The sequence below is a fragment of the Anomaloglossus baeobatrachus genome, unplaced genomic scaffold (assembly GCF_048569485.1).
Source record: "Anomaloglossus baeobatrachus isolate aAnoBae1 unplaced genomic scaffold, aAnoBae1.hap1 Scaffold_2940, whole genome shotgun sequence".
In the NCBI taxonomy this organism is placed as follows: Eukaryota; Metazoa; Chordata; class Amphibia; order Anura; family Aromobatidae; genus Anomaloglossus; species Anomaloglossus baeobatrachus.
In genome coordinates, this window is record NW_027442385.1 from 30,001 (window position 1) to 44,309 (window position 14,309).

A 14,309-nucleotide genomic window follows, 5' to 3' on the forward strand; every position below is an offset into this window, starting at 1 on the left:
GTACTTTACACATGCTTAATCTTTGAGACAAGCATATGCTACTGGCAGTATCAACCAGGTAGCCCGTCGGCGACCGAGCGATGCTCCAGAGAGGCGAAGAGGTGGACGCGTCGAGGTCGGGGAGACGACAGAGAGAGGGAGACGCGGGGGAGCACCCAGAAAATGCGCGGTGGGTTCGGGGAGGTGGCAAGGAGGACGCGAGGTCGGCGGAAGGCCGACCCGCTCAGCAGAGGGAGGGCACCGCAGAAGGGAGCCCATACGGAAAAGCCGCACGGACGACCAGAAGCCCCCGGGGCGGAACGTGAAGGCGAGGAGACTGTCCTCAGGGGGACGCCACGGGCAACACCCCACCAAAAGCCCGCCGCTCCCGGGGCGACCCGCGAGGGTGCCGCTTGGGGAACGGGCGGGGCTGAGGCAATGACGACCTGGTGCGGCTCCTCCATCTGGCTTAGTCCCACCTCCACACGCGCAAGGGGTCGTCGGTCCACAGGCAGGCCCGGAGCGGAAGGGCATCCGGAAGCCACCCGGCGAGACGCAGAAGCGAGGAGACTGGCCACCGGGGTCGCCTGATGCGGCTCCTCCATCTGGCTTAGTCCCGTCTCCGCCGCGGGGGTCCTCAACCCGACCTGCGTAAGGGCGCGGGGTTGACGGGAGAGGGGGCTGGCTTTCAGGGTCCACCGCGACCAGGCGACTCAGAGGTCTCCCAGATGCTTGGCCTGGCCGTGTCGGCGTCGCCCTACCAGCTGCCGACGGGATGGGGAAGGGGGCGCGGAGCGCGAGGGGGCCTCCCCTTTTTCCTCCGTCATGGGTTTCTCGCGCCATCTCTCCCTTTTATTTTTAAACCAGCTTTCTCTGTCGGACCCTCGGTTCCCTTCTCGTTCCGACTCTCGCTTCTGCCCCTTTTCCGAGCCGCCTCGGGGAGGACGTTCAGGTAGCGTGGAAGGTGTACGTGTCGCGGGCGGGGAGGAGGGTGTCAGCACACCGCGCTCACCCCTTCTGCTCGGGTCCGGCTGCTCAGTGGTGGCTCGAGCCGTGGGCCGGATCCCGGGGGTTTCTCGAGCGGCGCTCCTCGCCCGTGAGTGAAACGGGGGTTTGGGGTGTTGGGATAATGTCCGTGACGCCACCCACGGTTGTGGTGATTGGTAGCACCACCGCTGCTTAATACGGGGATCCCGGGGATGGTGATGTGGAGCAGCCAGGTGTTGTGTTGCCCCTCCGTGGGTAGGGGTTGGTGATCCCGGGGCCCGGTGATGGCTTGTGAGGTGCAGGGCCTGGTGGGCGCAGGGACGCGGGGGCAGCGCTGTGCCTTGCGGCACGGTGGTACTCACTCAGCCTGAGACACGGACACAGTTTGTACGGTAAACCAAACGGCTGGTAGGACGGTCCCACAGACGGCTGCTTTGCTTCCCAGATAGGTGACGGTGATGTCCCTTTTCCTTGCACCTGTATGTACGGTTGGTTGCGATGGGTCCCCACCGGTAACCCGCTCCCCGGCTTCAAGCTGGGCCGGAAGAGCACTACACTTTGCCCGCAGGCGCTGGCCCTCGGAGACTGGTGCCCTGGCGGTGGCGGTGTCTCCGTTGTACGGGTTGGGCTGTTGCCTTCTGTCGGGTCTTGGTTGTTGGGAGAGCTACGTCCCCGTCACTGACGGATTCGGCAAATTTGGCGACTCCTAGCCTTGCCGGGGTCCGAGAGGCCCCTGCCCTGGTGCTGAGTGTCCTTCGGAACACTGCTCCAGACCACCGGGCACACAGCCAACGGGGTCCTTCCAGGAACTTCCGAACTGTCCCTCTCCAGACAGTCACCGCCGTTGCTGACCTTGCTGTTCTGGCCCTACACAAAGCTGGACCTCAGGCTTCTCTCTCTGTCACACACTTGCTTTCCTCCTTTGCCACTTTCCTTTCTTTACTTTCACTTCGTTGTTTACACTTGCCCTCCCTGGGCTAATCTTGTTTGCACAAGCTCGCCCTGAGCTCAACTGCCTGGTACTTCCTGCCTCCAGAGCTGTGATCTCCTTGGTGGGCGGAGCCAACCGCCTGGCCCACCCCCTGGTGTGAATCATCAGCCTCTGGAGGAAGGCAACAAGGATTTGTGGTTCAGCTTAGGTGTGCCTACCTGGGATGTGGGGTGTGGTGGTGCGTGACCTGTGTCCCCTGGCTTGCCCAGGGCGACACATTCCCCCTTAGCAAAACGCAGACCGTCCGTGGGCTGCCGTCCTACACCGGTTTTATTTTTCTGTAAAAGGGGTAACAGGGTTAAACATAACATTTTCAACAATCTTCCCTTACGGGAGGCACATTTTACTTTAACGTTTCAACGGTTTACGGTTACGGTTTCCGCTCTCTCCCACCCAAGTAACCTGGCCCTGATGCTGCCCCTAAAGCCCAGGCAGCACCCCTTGACCCACAGTCCAGCACACGGTACCCGAGCGGGATCTGTCCTTGCCCTCCAGAGGGTAGCCACCGGTTCCTTTGGTGGCTGGGCCCTGGCCTGCTCTGCTCAGGGCCCTCCCTCCAACCTGCCTCTCCGGAGGCGGCCTGCGGAAAACGGTAACGGTAACCAACATATTTACAAGCCACTAACGTCTGTGGTTGCCCTGCAAGTTCACGGGCTTGTCCATGGATAGTCCTCCATGCAAAACAACTTTTTAAACGGTCCCCACGGGGACAACGGTGCCGGCTCCAGCCGGTTGCTAATCACAAAAGCAAATCAGGTTACTGTTCGGTAATCATTTTTCTTCTTATCATTCAACTTTTAAACTTTTCAAACTTTTCCACTCAAACAAGCACTCTTTACATTCCCTGACCCCTTTTTCTTACAGAACGGTCTCCCTGTACCTAAGTGGAGGTCTACCTAGGTTGGAACGGGTGGACCTTCGGGGCCCGGTGTCAGTGGTGCTAGACAGTGGGGTAGAGGGAACAATCGATTCCTCCTCCCGGCTATAGTGTGGAGCAGGCGGGGGCGTAGGAGAGCTGGGTACAGGTTCATCCCTGGGCACTGGCACTGGTTCTGGCTCACGGTTAACCACTTCCACTACTCCTTCATCCACGGGTTGTGGGAACAGTATCACTGGAAGAATCACCGCGCCGTTCTGTGTAGGCCAGTTTGCTGGGAAGTCACCCATTACCGTGTGGATTACCTCTGCTGCCTTCTCCGCTGGTGGAGGAACCGGTACTTCAGCCTCTGCCCTCAACGCTGGAGGGCACCTTTTGAGATGGTCCCGGGAAACTGTGGCCAGGGTGCCCCCTTGGTCACGACTGATCTGGTAGGCCTTCCCATCTTCCCATTCTGTGGGTTGTATGACATAAGGGACTTGCTCCCACTGATCATCCAGCTTGTGTGTTTTCCTCTTCCGTTTCAGCACTACATCCCCTGGCTGGAAAGGATCCGCGGACGCCTTCTGATTGAACCGGTGCTCCTGCTGTTCTCGACTTCGACTGAGGTTTTTCTCCACATACTCCTGGATTTGCCGGTATTGTGCTCTCCTCCGGCTTTCCCACTCCACCGTCGAAGGGAGTGCTTCGGGGGCCTCCAATCCCATCTCCAGATCCACCGGCAGGCGGCCGGGCCGAGCCCTCATCAGATACGCTGGGGTGCACTTCGTCGAGCTAGAGGGGATATTATTGTACATATCGACCAGGTTGGGTAGCTTTTCCGGCCACAGGTTCCGTTCTTCCAGTGGTAGCGTCTTGAGAAGCCCCAGGACCAGGTGGTTCATTTTCTCGCACATGCCGTTGGTCTGGGCGTGGTAAGGAGTGGTCCGGATCTTCTTGCAGCCATACAACTGGCAGAATTCGTGGAACACCTCTGCTTCAAAGGCCGGGCCTTGGTCAGTCAGCACCTTTTCTGGGTATCCATGGGGCCGGCAGAAATAAGCCTGGAACGCCCGAGCAGCAGTTCGACCAGTTAGGTCCTTAACGGGGACTACCACCATAAATCTTGAGTAGTGGTCTACCATGGTCAATGCATAGGTGTACCCACTTCGGCTAGGGGTGAGCTTGACATGGTCTACGGCGACCAATTCCAGCGGCTGATGGGTGACTATTGGATGTAAGGGTGCCCTCTGGCTAGTCTCGTCCTTTCTCCTTAGCGTACAAGGACCGCACTCCCGGCACCAGGCTTCCACCGATTCACGCATCCCACTCCAATAGAACCGCTCCCTCAACAGCATCTCCAGCTTCTTCCACCCGAAGTGGCCAGCACCATCATGGTATGCCCGCAGGACAGTGGCAACGTCAGCTTGAGGAATGACCAACTGGCATATTTTCTCATGGGTCTTCGGGTTGATCAGCTCACGGTACAGCTTCCCCTGGTGTAGGTAAAGCCGTTTACGTTCCTTCCACAAGCGTTGGGCTTCGGCTGGGGCGGCAGGGTCTATTCCCGTAGCACCTTGTTCCACCAGAGTCTTGACAAGGCGAACAGCCGGCGCTTGATCCTGAGCTTCTTGCCACTCTTGATTGGGCCGTGGGTCCAGATCCACTCGTTGCTGATGTACTTGTACCCTCTCGGTAGGCGGCTGGTGAAACGCAGGCAACTCAATCTCCTCGAGGTCGTCATCCTCGCACCCCTCTTCTGACAGATGGGGCATCCGGGAGAGTGCATCCGCATTGATGTTGACGCGCCCGGCCCGGTACTTAATGGTGAAATCATAATTGGCTAGCCGGGCTACCCACCGCTGCTCCAGCGCGCCCAACTTGGCCGTGTTCAGGTGCGTCAGCGGATTGTTGTCCGTAAACGCGGTGAATGTTGCTGCCGCCAGGTAGTGGCGGAACCGCTCCGTGATAGCCCACACCAATGCCAATAGCTCGAGCTTGAAGGAGCTATAGTTCTCAGGGTTCCTTTCGGTCGGCCGGAGTTTTCGGCTAGCATAGGCGATCACCTTCTCCTTTCCATCCTGGACCTGGGATAGGACCGCTCCTAGCCCCACGTTACTGGCATCCGTGTGGAGGATGAACGGGCGCCCATAATCAGGGTATGCCAGGACCTCTTCTCCGGTCAAGGCCGCCTTCAGCTGGCAAAAGGACTCCTCATGCTTGTCCTCCCACGACAGTGGGGCTCCAACGGGTCTACCACCTTTGGTCTGTCCCACGAGGAGGTCTTGCATGGGGGCCGCCATCTTCGTGTATCCCTTGATAAAGCGCCGGTAGTACCCCACCAGGCCCAGGAACTGCCTTACTTCCCTCACCGTAGTTGGCCTCGGCCAGCTCTGGATGGCAGTAATCTTCTCAGGGTCAGGGGCAACACCATCTGCACTCACCACGTGCCCCAGGTACTGCACTCTGGGTTTCAGCAGGTGACACTTAGAGGGCTTCAATTTCATCCCATACTTGGCAAAGGACGCGAAAACCTCGGCCAGGTGCTCCAGATGGGCTTCGTACGTCTGGGAATAAACAATCACATCATCCAAGTACAACAGGACGGTCTCGAAGTTTAGATGTCCCAGACAGCACTCCATCAGCCGTTGGAAGGTTCCTGGGGCGTTACACAGCCCGAACGGCATACTATTGAATTCGCATAGCCCCATCGGGGTGGTGAAAGCGGTTTTCTCCCGATCTTCTGGGGCCACAGCCACTTGCCAGTATCCGCTGGTGAGGTCAAGGGTCGAGAAGTAGTTTGCAGTTCTCAGCGCAGCCAAAGACTCTTCAATCCGAGGTAATGGATAGGCATCTTTATGGGTTATCTGGTTGATCTTCCGGTAGTACACACACATCCGCATGGTACCATCCTTCTTGACCAGCACCAACGGAGCGGCCCAGGGACTACAGCTGTCCCGAATAACCCCTGCCTCCTTCATATTCCTCAACATATCCTTGGCACACTGGTAATATGCAGGGGGAATAGGTCTATACCTCTCTTTGATAGGGGGATGTTCACCGGTGGGGATGTGATGTTGGACCCCCTTAATCTGCCCAAAGTCTAGGGGGTGCTTACTAAAAACCTGTTCATACTCCTGCACCACCCTGTATACCCCTGCCCTGTGATGTGTGGGGGTGTCATCAGTGCCTACATGTAGCTGTTGATGCCACTCCTTTGTCTCCCCCTGGTGTGGGGAAGTGCTGGTGGTAGGTGGGGGTGTAGATGGACTGGTTTCCTGGATAGTGTGAGGGTCCAAGGTGAGCAGCTTGGCAATGGTGGCATACCGGGAAAGCCTGACTTCTTCCTCTCCACAGTTCAGCACTCTCACAGGCACTCTCCCTTTCTTCACATCCACCACCCCTCGGGCGGCCATTACAGTGGGCCAGTGCTCGGAAGGCAGGGGCTCCATCATTGCAGGGTAGTCACGCCCCTGAGACCCTACTGCTGCCCTACACCAGATCATCATCTCGCTCCCAGGGGGCACAGTCAATAGAGCAACATCCATCACTCTCACTCCACCAATCTCCCCTCCTGTTGAGCTTACATGCTGGCGGTACATCAGGGCCCGGATCTCACGCTGCACAGCCCTCTGCCGGCTCCCTGCCGCCGTGGCGGCCAACTGTTGTAATAGGGTTAACACATCATCCATGCAGTGCTCCATCACATTGGTTCCCAGCACTATTTTCGGGTTATGATCACTGGGTTCATTCATGATCACAATCATACCCTGGTGTTGCAGTTCGGCTTGCCCCACTGTCATAGCTACTTGTTTATACCCCACCTGGGTCAATGGAAGTCCATTAGCAGCAATCAATGTTATACTATTGTCTGGGGGCGCCAGTTCATCTACGGCCCAATACCGCTGGTACAACGTGTACGGTATGGTAGTTACCTGTGATCCAGTGTCCAAGAGAGCCATCACTGGTATGCCGTCCACAGCCACGGGGATGATAGGGCGGGCCCCGATATATCGGTCCCGCCAGTCCGGGGGGCCACGATGTTCTACTCCTGAGGATTGGCCCGGGGCCCCAGGGGTTGCTCGTTTAACGGGCACTGTCGGTAGTAATGTCCCGGCTTACGGCACTTGTAGCAGATTGGGGGTCTGCTCCGCGGGTTGTTAGCACTTTTCCGCTGCATCCAGGGAACATCCTCGGGACTGTCAACAAGCTGGATCTGTGCTGGAGGCTGAGGTCTGGTCAGAGGTTGCAGTGCAGCCAGGATTTTGGCAAGGTCTCCGTCCATGCGACGGACCTGGGCTGCCAGTTCTTCCACTGTGCTGCTCGGGGCTGCAGATGTTGGAGCGGTTGATTTGGCTGAGGCCGCCACAACGGGAGCCGTCTCAACGGGCCACGGGGCGGGTTCCAGACCTTCGGTTGCTGGGGGCTGTAGTGCTTTAATGGCCCGCTCCTTTAACACAGCAAAGTCCACATCAGGGTGTTCCAGGGCCCACAGCCGGAGTTGCTTACGGTCCTCAGGGGACCTCATCCCCTGTGCAAATTGCTCCACTAACATCTTGTTGCTATCCGCCTCATTAATAGGATTCGCCCGCTTCAGCGTGCGGAGGGCGGTCTGCAGACGTAGAGCATAGTCCCGAATGCTATCCCCAGCTCGTTGCCGGCACTGGTAAAACTGCATCCTCAGCTCAGCTTCAGTCCGGGTCTCGAAGGCAGTCTGTAGCTTCTCAAAGATGGTGGCTACAGAGAGCCCAGGTCTCCGCTTCCTGCTCCGCCGCTCCGGTTAACTGGCCTAGCACTATCGCTGCACGTTGCTTATCAGTCAGGGGGTACAGCTCTAGCAACGGGTTAAGCTTTTTCCGGAAGGCCTGTAGGGCATCCGGTTTCCCGTCATACTGCGGTAGCCAGGCAGCTCCGGGCGCATAGGGCAAGGAAAACGGCATGACCTGAGCGAGCGTGGGGGCCGCGGCACCTCCCGCCGGTACGGCCGGGACCTGGGCAGGTCCATTCCCATCCACGGGTGCCGCTGCGGCTGCGGCCACCGCTCCTCCAGCGGCTCCGTCGGGCGCAGACATCTTGTTTCCGTCCCCCTTAGCTCTTTCCGGCCCCTCCTCTCTCGGGGCGGGGTTTTGGCCTTCGCGCCTCTACTGCTCGAGAAGACGCTCGAGCGGGAACTTTTCGCGCCAAAGATGGCGGCTTCTGAAATGTTCCTGCCGGATACCTCCGGCGGTAACAAGGCGCACCTCTACCAGACGGCAGAGCGGTAAGATCCTGTTCGTGACGCCAAGTTGTCGCGGGCGGGGAGGAGGGTGTCAGCACACCGCGCTCACCCCTTCTGCTCGGGTCCGGCTGCTCAGTGGTGGCTCGAGCCGTGGACCGGATCCCGGGGGTTTCTCGAGTGGCGCTCCTCGCCCGTGAGTTAAAGGGGGGTTTGGGGTGTTGGGATAATGTCCGTGACGCCACCCACGGTTGTGGTGATTGGTAGCACCACCGCTGCTTAATACGGGGATCCCGGGGATGGTGATGTGGAGCAGCCAGGTGTTGTGTTGCCCCTCCGTGGGTAGGGGTTGGTGATCCCGGGGCCCGGTGATGGCTTGTGAGGTGCAGGGCCTGGTGGGCGCAGGGACGCGGGGGCAGCGCTGTGCCTTGCGGCACGGTGGTACTCACTCAGCCTGAGACACGGACACAGTTTGTACGGTAAACCAAACGGCTGGTAGGACGGTCCCACAGACGGCTGCTTTGCTTCCCAGATAGGTGACGGTGATGTCCCTTTTCCTTGCACCTGTATGTACGGTTGGTTGCGATGGGTCCCCACCGGTAACCCGCTCCCCGGCTTCAAGCTGGGCCGGAGGAGCACTACACTTTGCCCGCAGGCGCTGGCCCTCGGAGACTGGTGCCCTGGCGGTGGCGGTGTCTCCGTTGTACGGGTTGGGCTGTTGCCTTCTGTCGGGTCTTGGTTGTTGGGAGAGCTACGTCCCCGTCACTGACGGATTCGGCAAATTTGGCGACTCCTAGCCTTGCCGGGGTCCGAGAGGCCCCTGCCCTGGTGCTGACTGTCCTTCGGAACACTGCTCCAGACCACCGGGCACACAGCCAACGGGGTCCTTCCAGGAACTTCCGAACTGTCCCTCTCCAGACAGTCACCGCCGTTGCTGACCTTGCTGTTCTGGCCCTACACAAAGCTGGACCTCAGGCTTCTCTCTCTGTCACACACTTGCTTTCCTCCTTTGCCACTTTCCTTTCTTTACTTTCACTTCGTTGTTTACACTTGCCCTCCCTGGGCTAATCTTGTTTACACAAGCTCGCCCTGAGCTCAACTGCCTGGTACTTCCTGCCTCCAGAGCTGTGATCTCCTTGGTGGGCGGAGCCAACCGCCTGGCCCACCCCCTGGTGTGAATCATCAGCCTCTGGAGGAAGGCAACAAGGATTTGTGGTTCAGCTTAGGTGTGCCTACCTGGGATGGGGGGTGTGGTGGTGCGTGACCTGTGTCCCCTGGCTTGCCCAGGGCGACACAGACGCAGGCCCGGTGGGGACGCTTCCCCACACCCTGCTTCACGAGGGACCCGCACCGCACCCTCCGCACCTCCGTCGTCTCCCTACAATCACTACAGGATTGGACTATTCAGGGTTTAACAATCCGTTACTATTAAAATGTAAAAAGTCAATGTTTACATATGGGAATACCCAGAAGATTCATACACCCCATACATCATAGTGGGGGACATTACCTTATTAAGCCCCTCACTCTGAAATTCCGCTTTTGCATACTGATGCTGGTCTGAAAGACACAAAGGAAATCAGATGAGCCGGTTACATCACTCTTGTTGTTATAGAATTTTTATTTGAGATTGCTTGCTCGTCAGTTCAAGGTACACAATTTGAAGGGGGAAGGGGTTGTAAATAAATGTGTTTTTCCTAGTTGGCCTCCATGGACCTTAATGTAATCAGGCTTGAAGAAGGATTCATTGTCTGGGGGGCTTGCGTGTCTATTGTTCCTTTGCAAGGGGCCTCCCTAATACACAATCCTGCAAACTGGCCAGAGACTGTCCTCCTTCATACTTGAAGGTACAGGAAAAACAAATGTCTAAGGGGGCAGGTATGAGCACTTCTGCCCATCAATTGGTCTGAACCCAGGAGAGGGAGGACAATAAGCCACACGTTTGGTCAGTGAGTTGGTGCTGTGAAGTAAAGGGAGTAGTTCCGTTTCTGCAGCCGGGTCCTGGTGCCTATGAATGGATTGTAGAGATTGGTGCTGGATACACATGTTACGGTTGTGATATCCATCATCTGGATTTGAGAAACTACCCTACATTGCATTTTTCATGCTTTTTCCTTGCTTGTTTTAATTAATAAAAGCAAATAAAATCATCCCAGCAAAGTCTATGAGAATCCTGACTTGCTGTGCACATGTTGCTTCTTATTTCCTTGCCGTTTTTGATGCTGAAAAAAGAAGCAGCATGTCAATTGTTTCTGCGTTTTTTCCTACTTTTTATCACCAATTGAGTTCAATGGAGTCAGTGAAAAATGTAGGAAAAAACGCATGCTTTTTTGTGCGTTTTTGTGTGCTTTTTTGACGCCACTGCGGTTCCCTACAGCCATTTCCTCATCTCCCGGTCTTTACTGTAGGACCTTGTTCCAGGGAAGTCCGGTAAGGTCACAAGGTGAATCGAGTTCATGCCAGCGTATCACTGGGATTTCCTGCAAATCCAATGGCATGAACTTGGGTCACCATGTTATGTCACCAGGGTCCCTGCATCTAGTCCACAGAGCCAGTGTTAGCAGACATTTTCTCATCTTGCGGTCTTTACGGCGGGACTTTGCTTCAGGGAACTCCGGTGACATAGGTAGCCTGGTCTGTGAGGCGATCCATGCCTCAGTAACCCGGGGTCATCATGGTGACAACCCAGGGTTACCATGGCAGCAATTGGGTTCCTGTGATCGCATTACAGGGACCTGATCGCCAGGGAGAGTTAAGCGATTCCGCCCCCTGCCTCCTGAATGCTGCGATCATACTGCTGTGAGCGGCGCAAGCATTGCTCCTGGCAGCGAGAGTCGGGTCCCAGCTGTAAAATCACTCGGAGACCTGGCGGCGATCGCGAGTGCCTGAACCCCTGCAATCTCTATGACTAAATAACGCATGGAAAAAAGCATGTGAAAAAACGTGCAAATACAATAAAAAGAGTGGTTTTTTTCAGCTACTTTTTTCCTGCCAAAACATGTGTTTTTCTGTGCAGATTTTGTGCAGTAATTTGGTGTATAAATTTCAGCACCAAATCTGCATCTCCTGCCAAACTAATGGCAAGCGTTATGTCAGGGACTCTCAGCCATCACCAATGTCACCATATAATTGGAGGTCCTAGGTTTTGCCCAATGTGCGGTCTTCTGCAAATTACCATACTTATTTTGTAATTTGCATCTTTTTTGCATGCTTTGAGAGATTTTTTGACAATTTACTACTTTTGTGGCATTGGTTACATCCAAAATGAGCATCAACTGCCAGAGAAAGCGCATTGGCATCTGAATAGGACCTTGATGGATGGGAGCCATTTTGGCGGCACCTGTGGGTCACCGATATTTCTGTGCCGCTGTATCCCTCACATCAGTAAGGTAATATGTCGGGGACTGTCTCAGTCATCACCGATATCACCACATAACAAGAGGCGGGATGTTTTTGCCCAATTTGGAACACATTTTTGCAATTTTTGATTTGTTTTCGCCAGTATGGGTGACCCTTAAGAGCTTCTGCTACAGGAGCAAAAGAGGGTTACAAAATGAGCGTGCCCGACTCCAATGGACGGCGGGGTGAGGTGACGACTTCTAGAAGAAGCGATGGCTATGGCAGCTGTGACGGGTCGGAGGCCTGTGTGTGTGACGTTCATAAGATATAAGGTAAACAAGAGAGGGGGTTTGGAGGGGCCCAGCTCCAGCGGGATAGTCCTGAATTTGGGGTGCAGTGGTCTCTGGGGTAGGTCCCGACTCTGTGTGCACCCTTACGATATCATGGTGGAGCAGGTCTCTCCTCTTTCCATCTATAATAGAGAATATGGAGGAAGGTACCATGGCAACCGATCAGATTTCAACTGCCTTAACTACAGGGCTGGTGAGAAAGTGAAAGCAGTGAGGTGATTGGTCGCTGAGGATAACGTGTTCACTGACCATCTGCGCTGGTTTGTTTACAAGACGACCAATGGACCCTAGATACCACTCAGATTCCCATAGCAACCAGTAAAGCCTGCTTTACACGCTACAATATATCTTACAATGTGTCGGCGGGGTCAGAGTCGTCACCGCCGCCCGCCTGGACCCCCCCGCCCGACTGTGCCTAGCCGGCCGCCCGTCCCCGCTCGACGCCCCACGCGTGGACCCTCGCAGGCCCAGCGCGGAGGACGGGGAGCGGGCGGCTGAGGGCAGGCCGGAGGTCGCGCGGAGGGAGCGGACGGGCCCGACCGGCCCAGCCCTTAGAGCTAATCCTTATCCCGAAGTTACAGATCTGACTTGCCGACTTCCCTTACCTACATTGTTCCAACATGCCAGAGGTTGTTCACCTTGGAGACCTGCTGCGGATATGGGTACGGCCCAGGGCGAGATTTACACCAACTCCCCCGGATTTTCAAGGGCCAGCGAGAGCTCACCAGACGCCGCCGGACCCGCGACGCTTTCCAAGGCTCGGACCCCTCTCTCGGGGCGAACCCGTTCCAGGGCGCCCTGCCTCTCACAAAGGAAAGAGAACTCTCCCCGGGGCTCCCGCCGGCTTCTCCGGGATCGTTTGTGTTGCCGCTCTGGGCGCCCATGCCACCCCCTCCCCCTTTGTTTAGGGGGGAGGGGGAAGGCGGCGGGGCGCCCGTCTCCGCCGCTCTGGGTTCAGGGATCTGAACCAGACTCCCTTTCGATCGGCCGAGGGCGACGGAGGCCATCACCCGTCCCTTCGGAACGGCGCTCGCCGATCGCTTAGGACCGACTGACCCATGTTCAACTGCAGTTCACATGGAACCCTTCTCCACTTCGGCCTTCAAAGTTCTCATTTGAATATTTGCTACTACCACCAAGATCTGCACCCGCGGTGGCTCCGTCCGGGCCCTCGCCCGGGACTTCAGCGCTCACCGCGACGGCCCTCCTACTCATCGCAGCCTAGCCTCCTCGGGCGTCGACTGCCGGCGACGGGAGGGTATGGGCCCGACGCTCCAGCGCCATCCATTTTCAGGGCTAGTTGATTCGGCAGGTGAGCTGTTACACACTCCTTAGCGGATTCCGACTTCCATGGCCACCGTCCTACTGTCTATATCAACCAACACCTTTTCTGGGGTCTGATGAGCGTCGGCATCGGGCGCCTTAACCCGGCGTTCGGTTCATCCCGCAGTGCCAGTTCTGCTTACCAAAAGTGGCCCACTGGGCGCGCGCATTCCACGCCTGGCTCCAGGCCAGCGAGCCGGGCTTCTTAACCATTTAAAGTTTGAGAATAGGTTGAGATCGTTTCGGCCCCAAGACCTCTAATCATTCGCATTACCGGATAAAACTGGGTCTCTGGAGCGTGCCAGCTATCCTGAGGGAAACTTCGGAGGGAACCAGCTACTAGATGGTTCGATTAGTCTTTCGCCCCTATACCCAGGTTAGACGACCGATTTGCACGTCAGGACCACTGTGGAACTCCACCAGTTTCCTCTGGCTTCGTCCTGCCCGGGCATAGTTCACCATCTTTCGGGTCCTATCGCGCGCGCTCGTGCTCCACCTCCCCGACGGAGAGGGCGAAGCGGGCTGGTGGTGCGCCCGCCTTAGTAAACCCCCCGGAGCGGGCGGCGGGATCCCACCTCGGCCGGGGCGCCCCGGCCTTCACCTTCATTGCGCCACGGGGTTTCGCGTCGAGCCCTCGGACTCGCGCGTGCGTTAGACTCCTTGGTCCGTGTTTCAAGACAGGCCGGGTGGGTCACCGACATCGCCGCGGACCCCTGGCGACCGCCTCCCCTCCTAAGGGGGGGAGTTGGCAAGCCCTCCCGCAGCGGCGGCACGGCGGCGGGGGCCTCCTTCCTCCGTCGCCGAGCCCCGCTTCTCCCCCGCGGAACCACTGCCTCCGACCGACAGCCTCCCCCCAGAGAGGGAGATGCGCCGTCCGGGCGACGGGGGGATGGGGAGGGCAGGGCGGTTCCGAAAGAGGTCGCCGAGGAGGTCGTCTCCCTCGGCCCCGGGCGACTGCTTCTGCCGAGAGGGGTATATAACACCGGGAGGGCGTGAGCCCCGTGCCCGAGAGCGCAAGCGCAACCGCTCGGCCACCTTCTGCCCCTGAGGCCTTCACAGCCAGCCCGGAGCCGGTCGCGGTGCACCGTCGCGGAGGAAATGCACTCTGCGGGGACCGGAGCCGCCCGGGCCTAGTCCACCCCCTTCGCCTGTGGCCGGCGGCGCCCACCCCGCCCCCCGAGAGGGGACGGGTGAAGGCAGCCCGCCAGGCGAGCCGGGGTGGGAATTAGCGCGGGAACCCGTGACGGCCGACCAGAGCCCGCCTGGCTG

The 14,309-nt window shown here is 57.6% G+C and overlaps 1 long non-coding RNA gene across 1 annotated transcript in view; it reads right to left on the bottom strand.

Moving 5' to 3' along the window:
* LOC142267237 (uncharacterized) overlaps positions 1–14,309 on the bottom strand; it is a 57,981-nt gene that overhangs the window by 6,434 nt on the left and 37,238 nt on the right. The window contains exon 3 of the long non-coding RNA XR_012733163.1: positions 9,539–9,588. This is a non-coding gene — a long non-coding RNA (uncharacterized LOC142267237). The remainder of the gene's footprint in view (positions 1–9,538; positions 9,589–14,309) is intronic.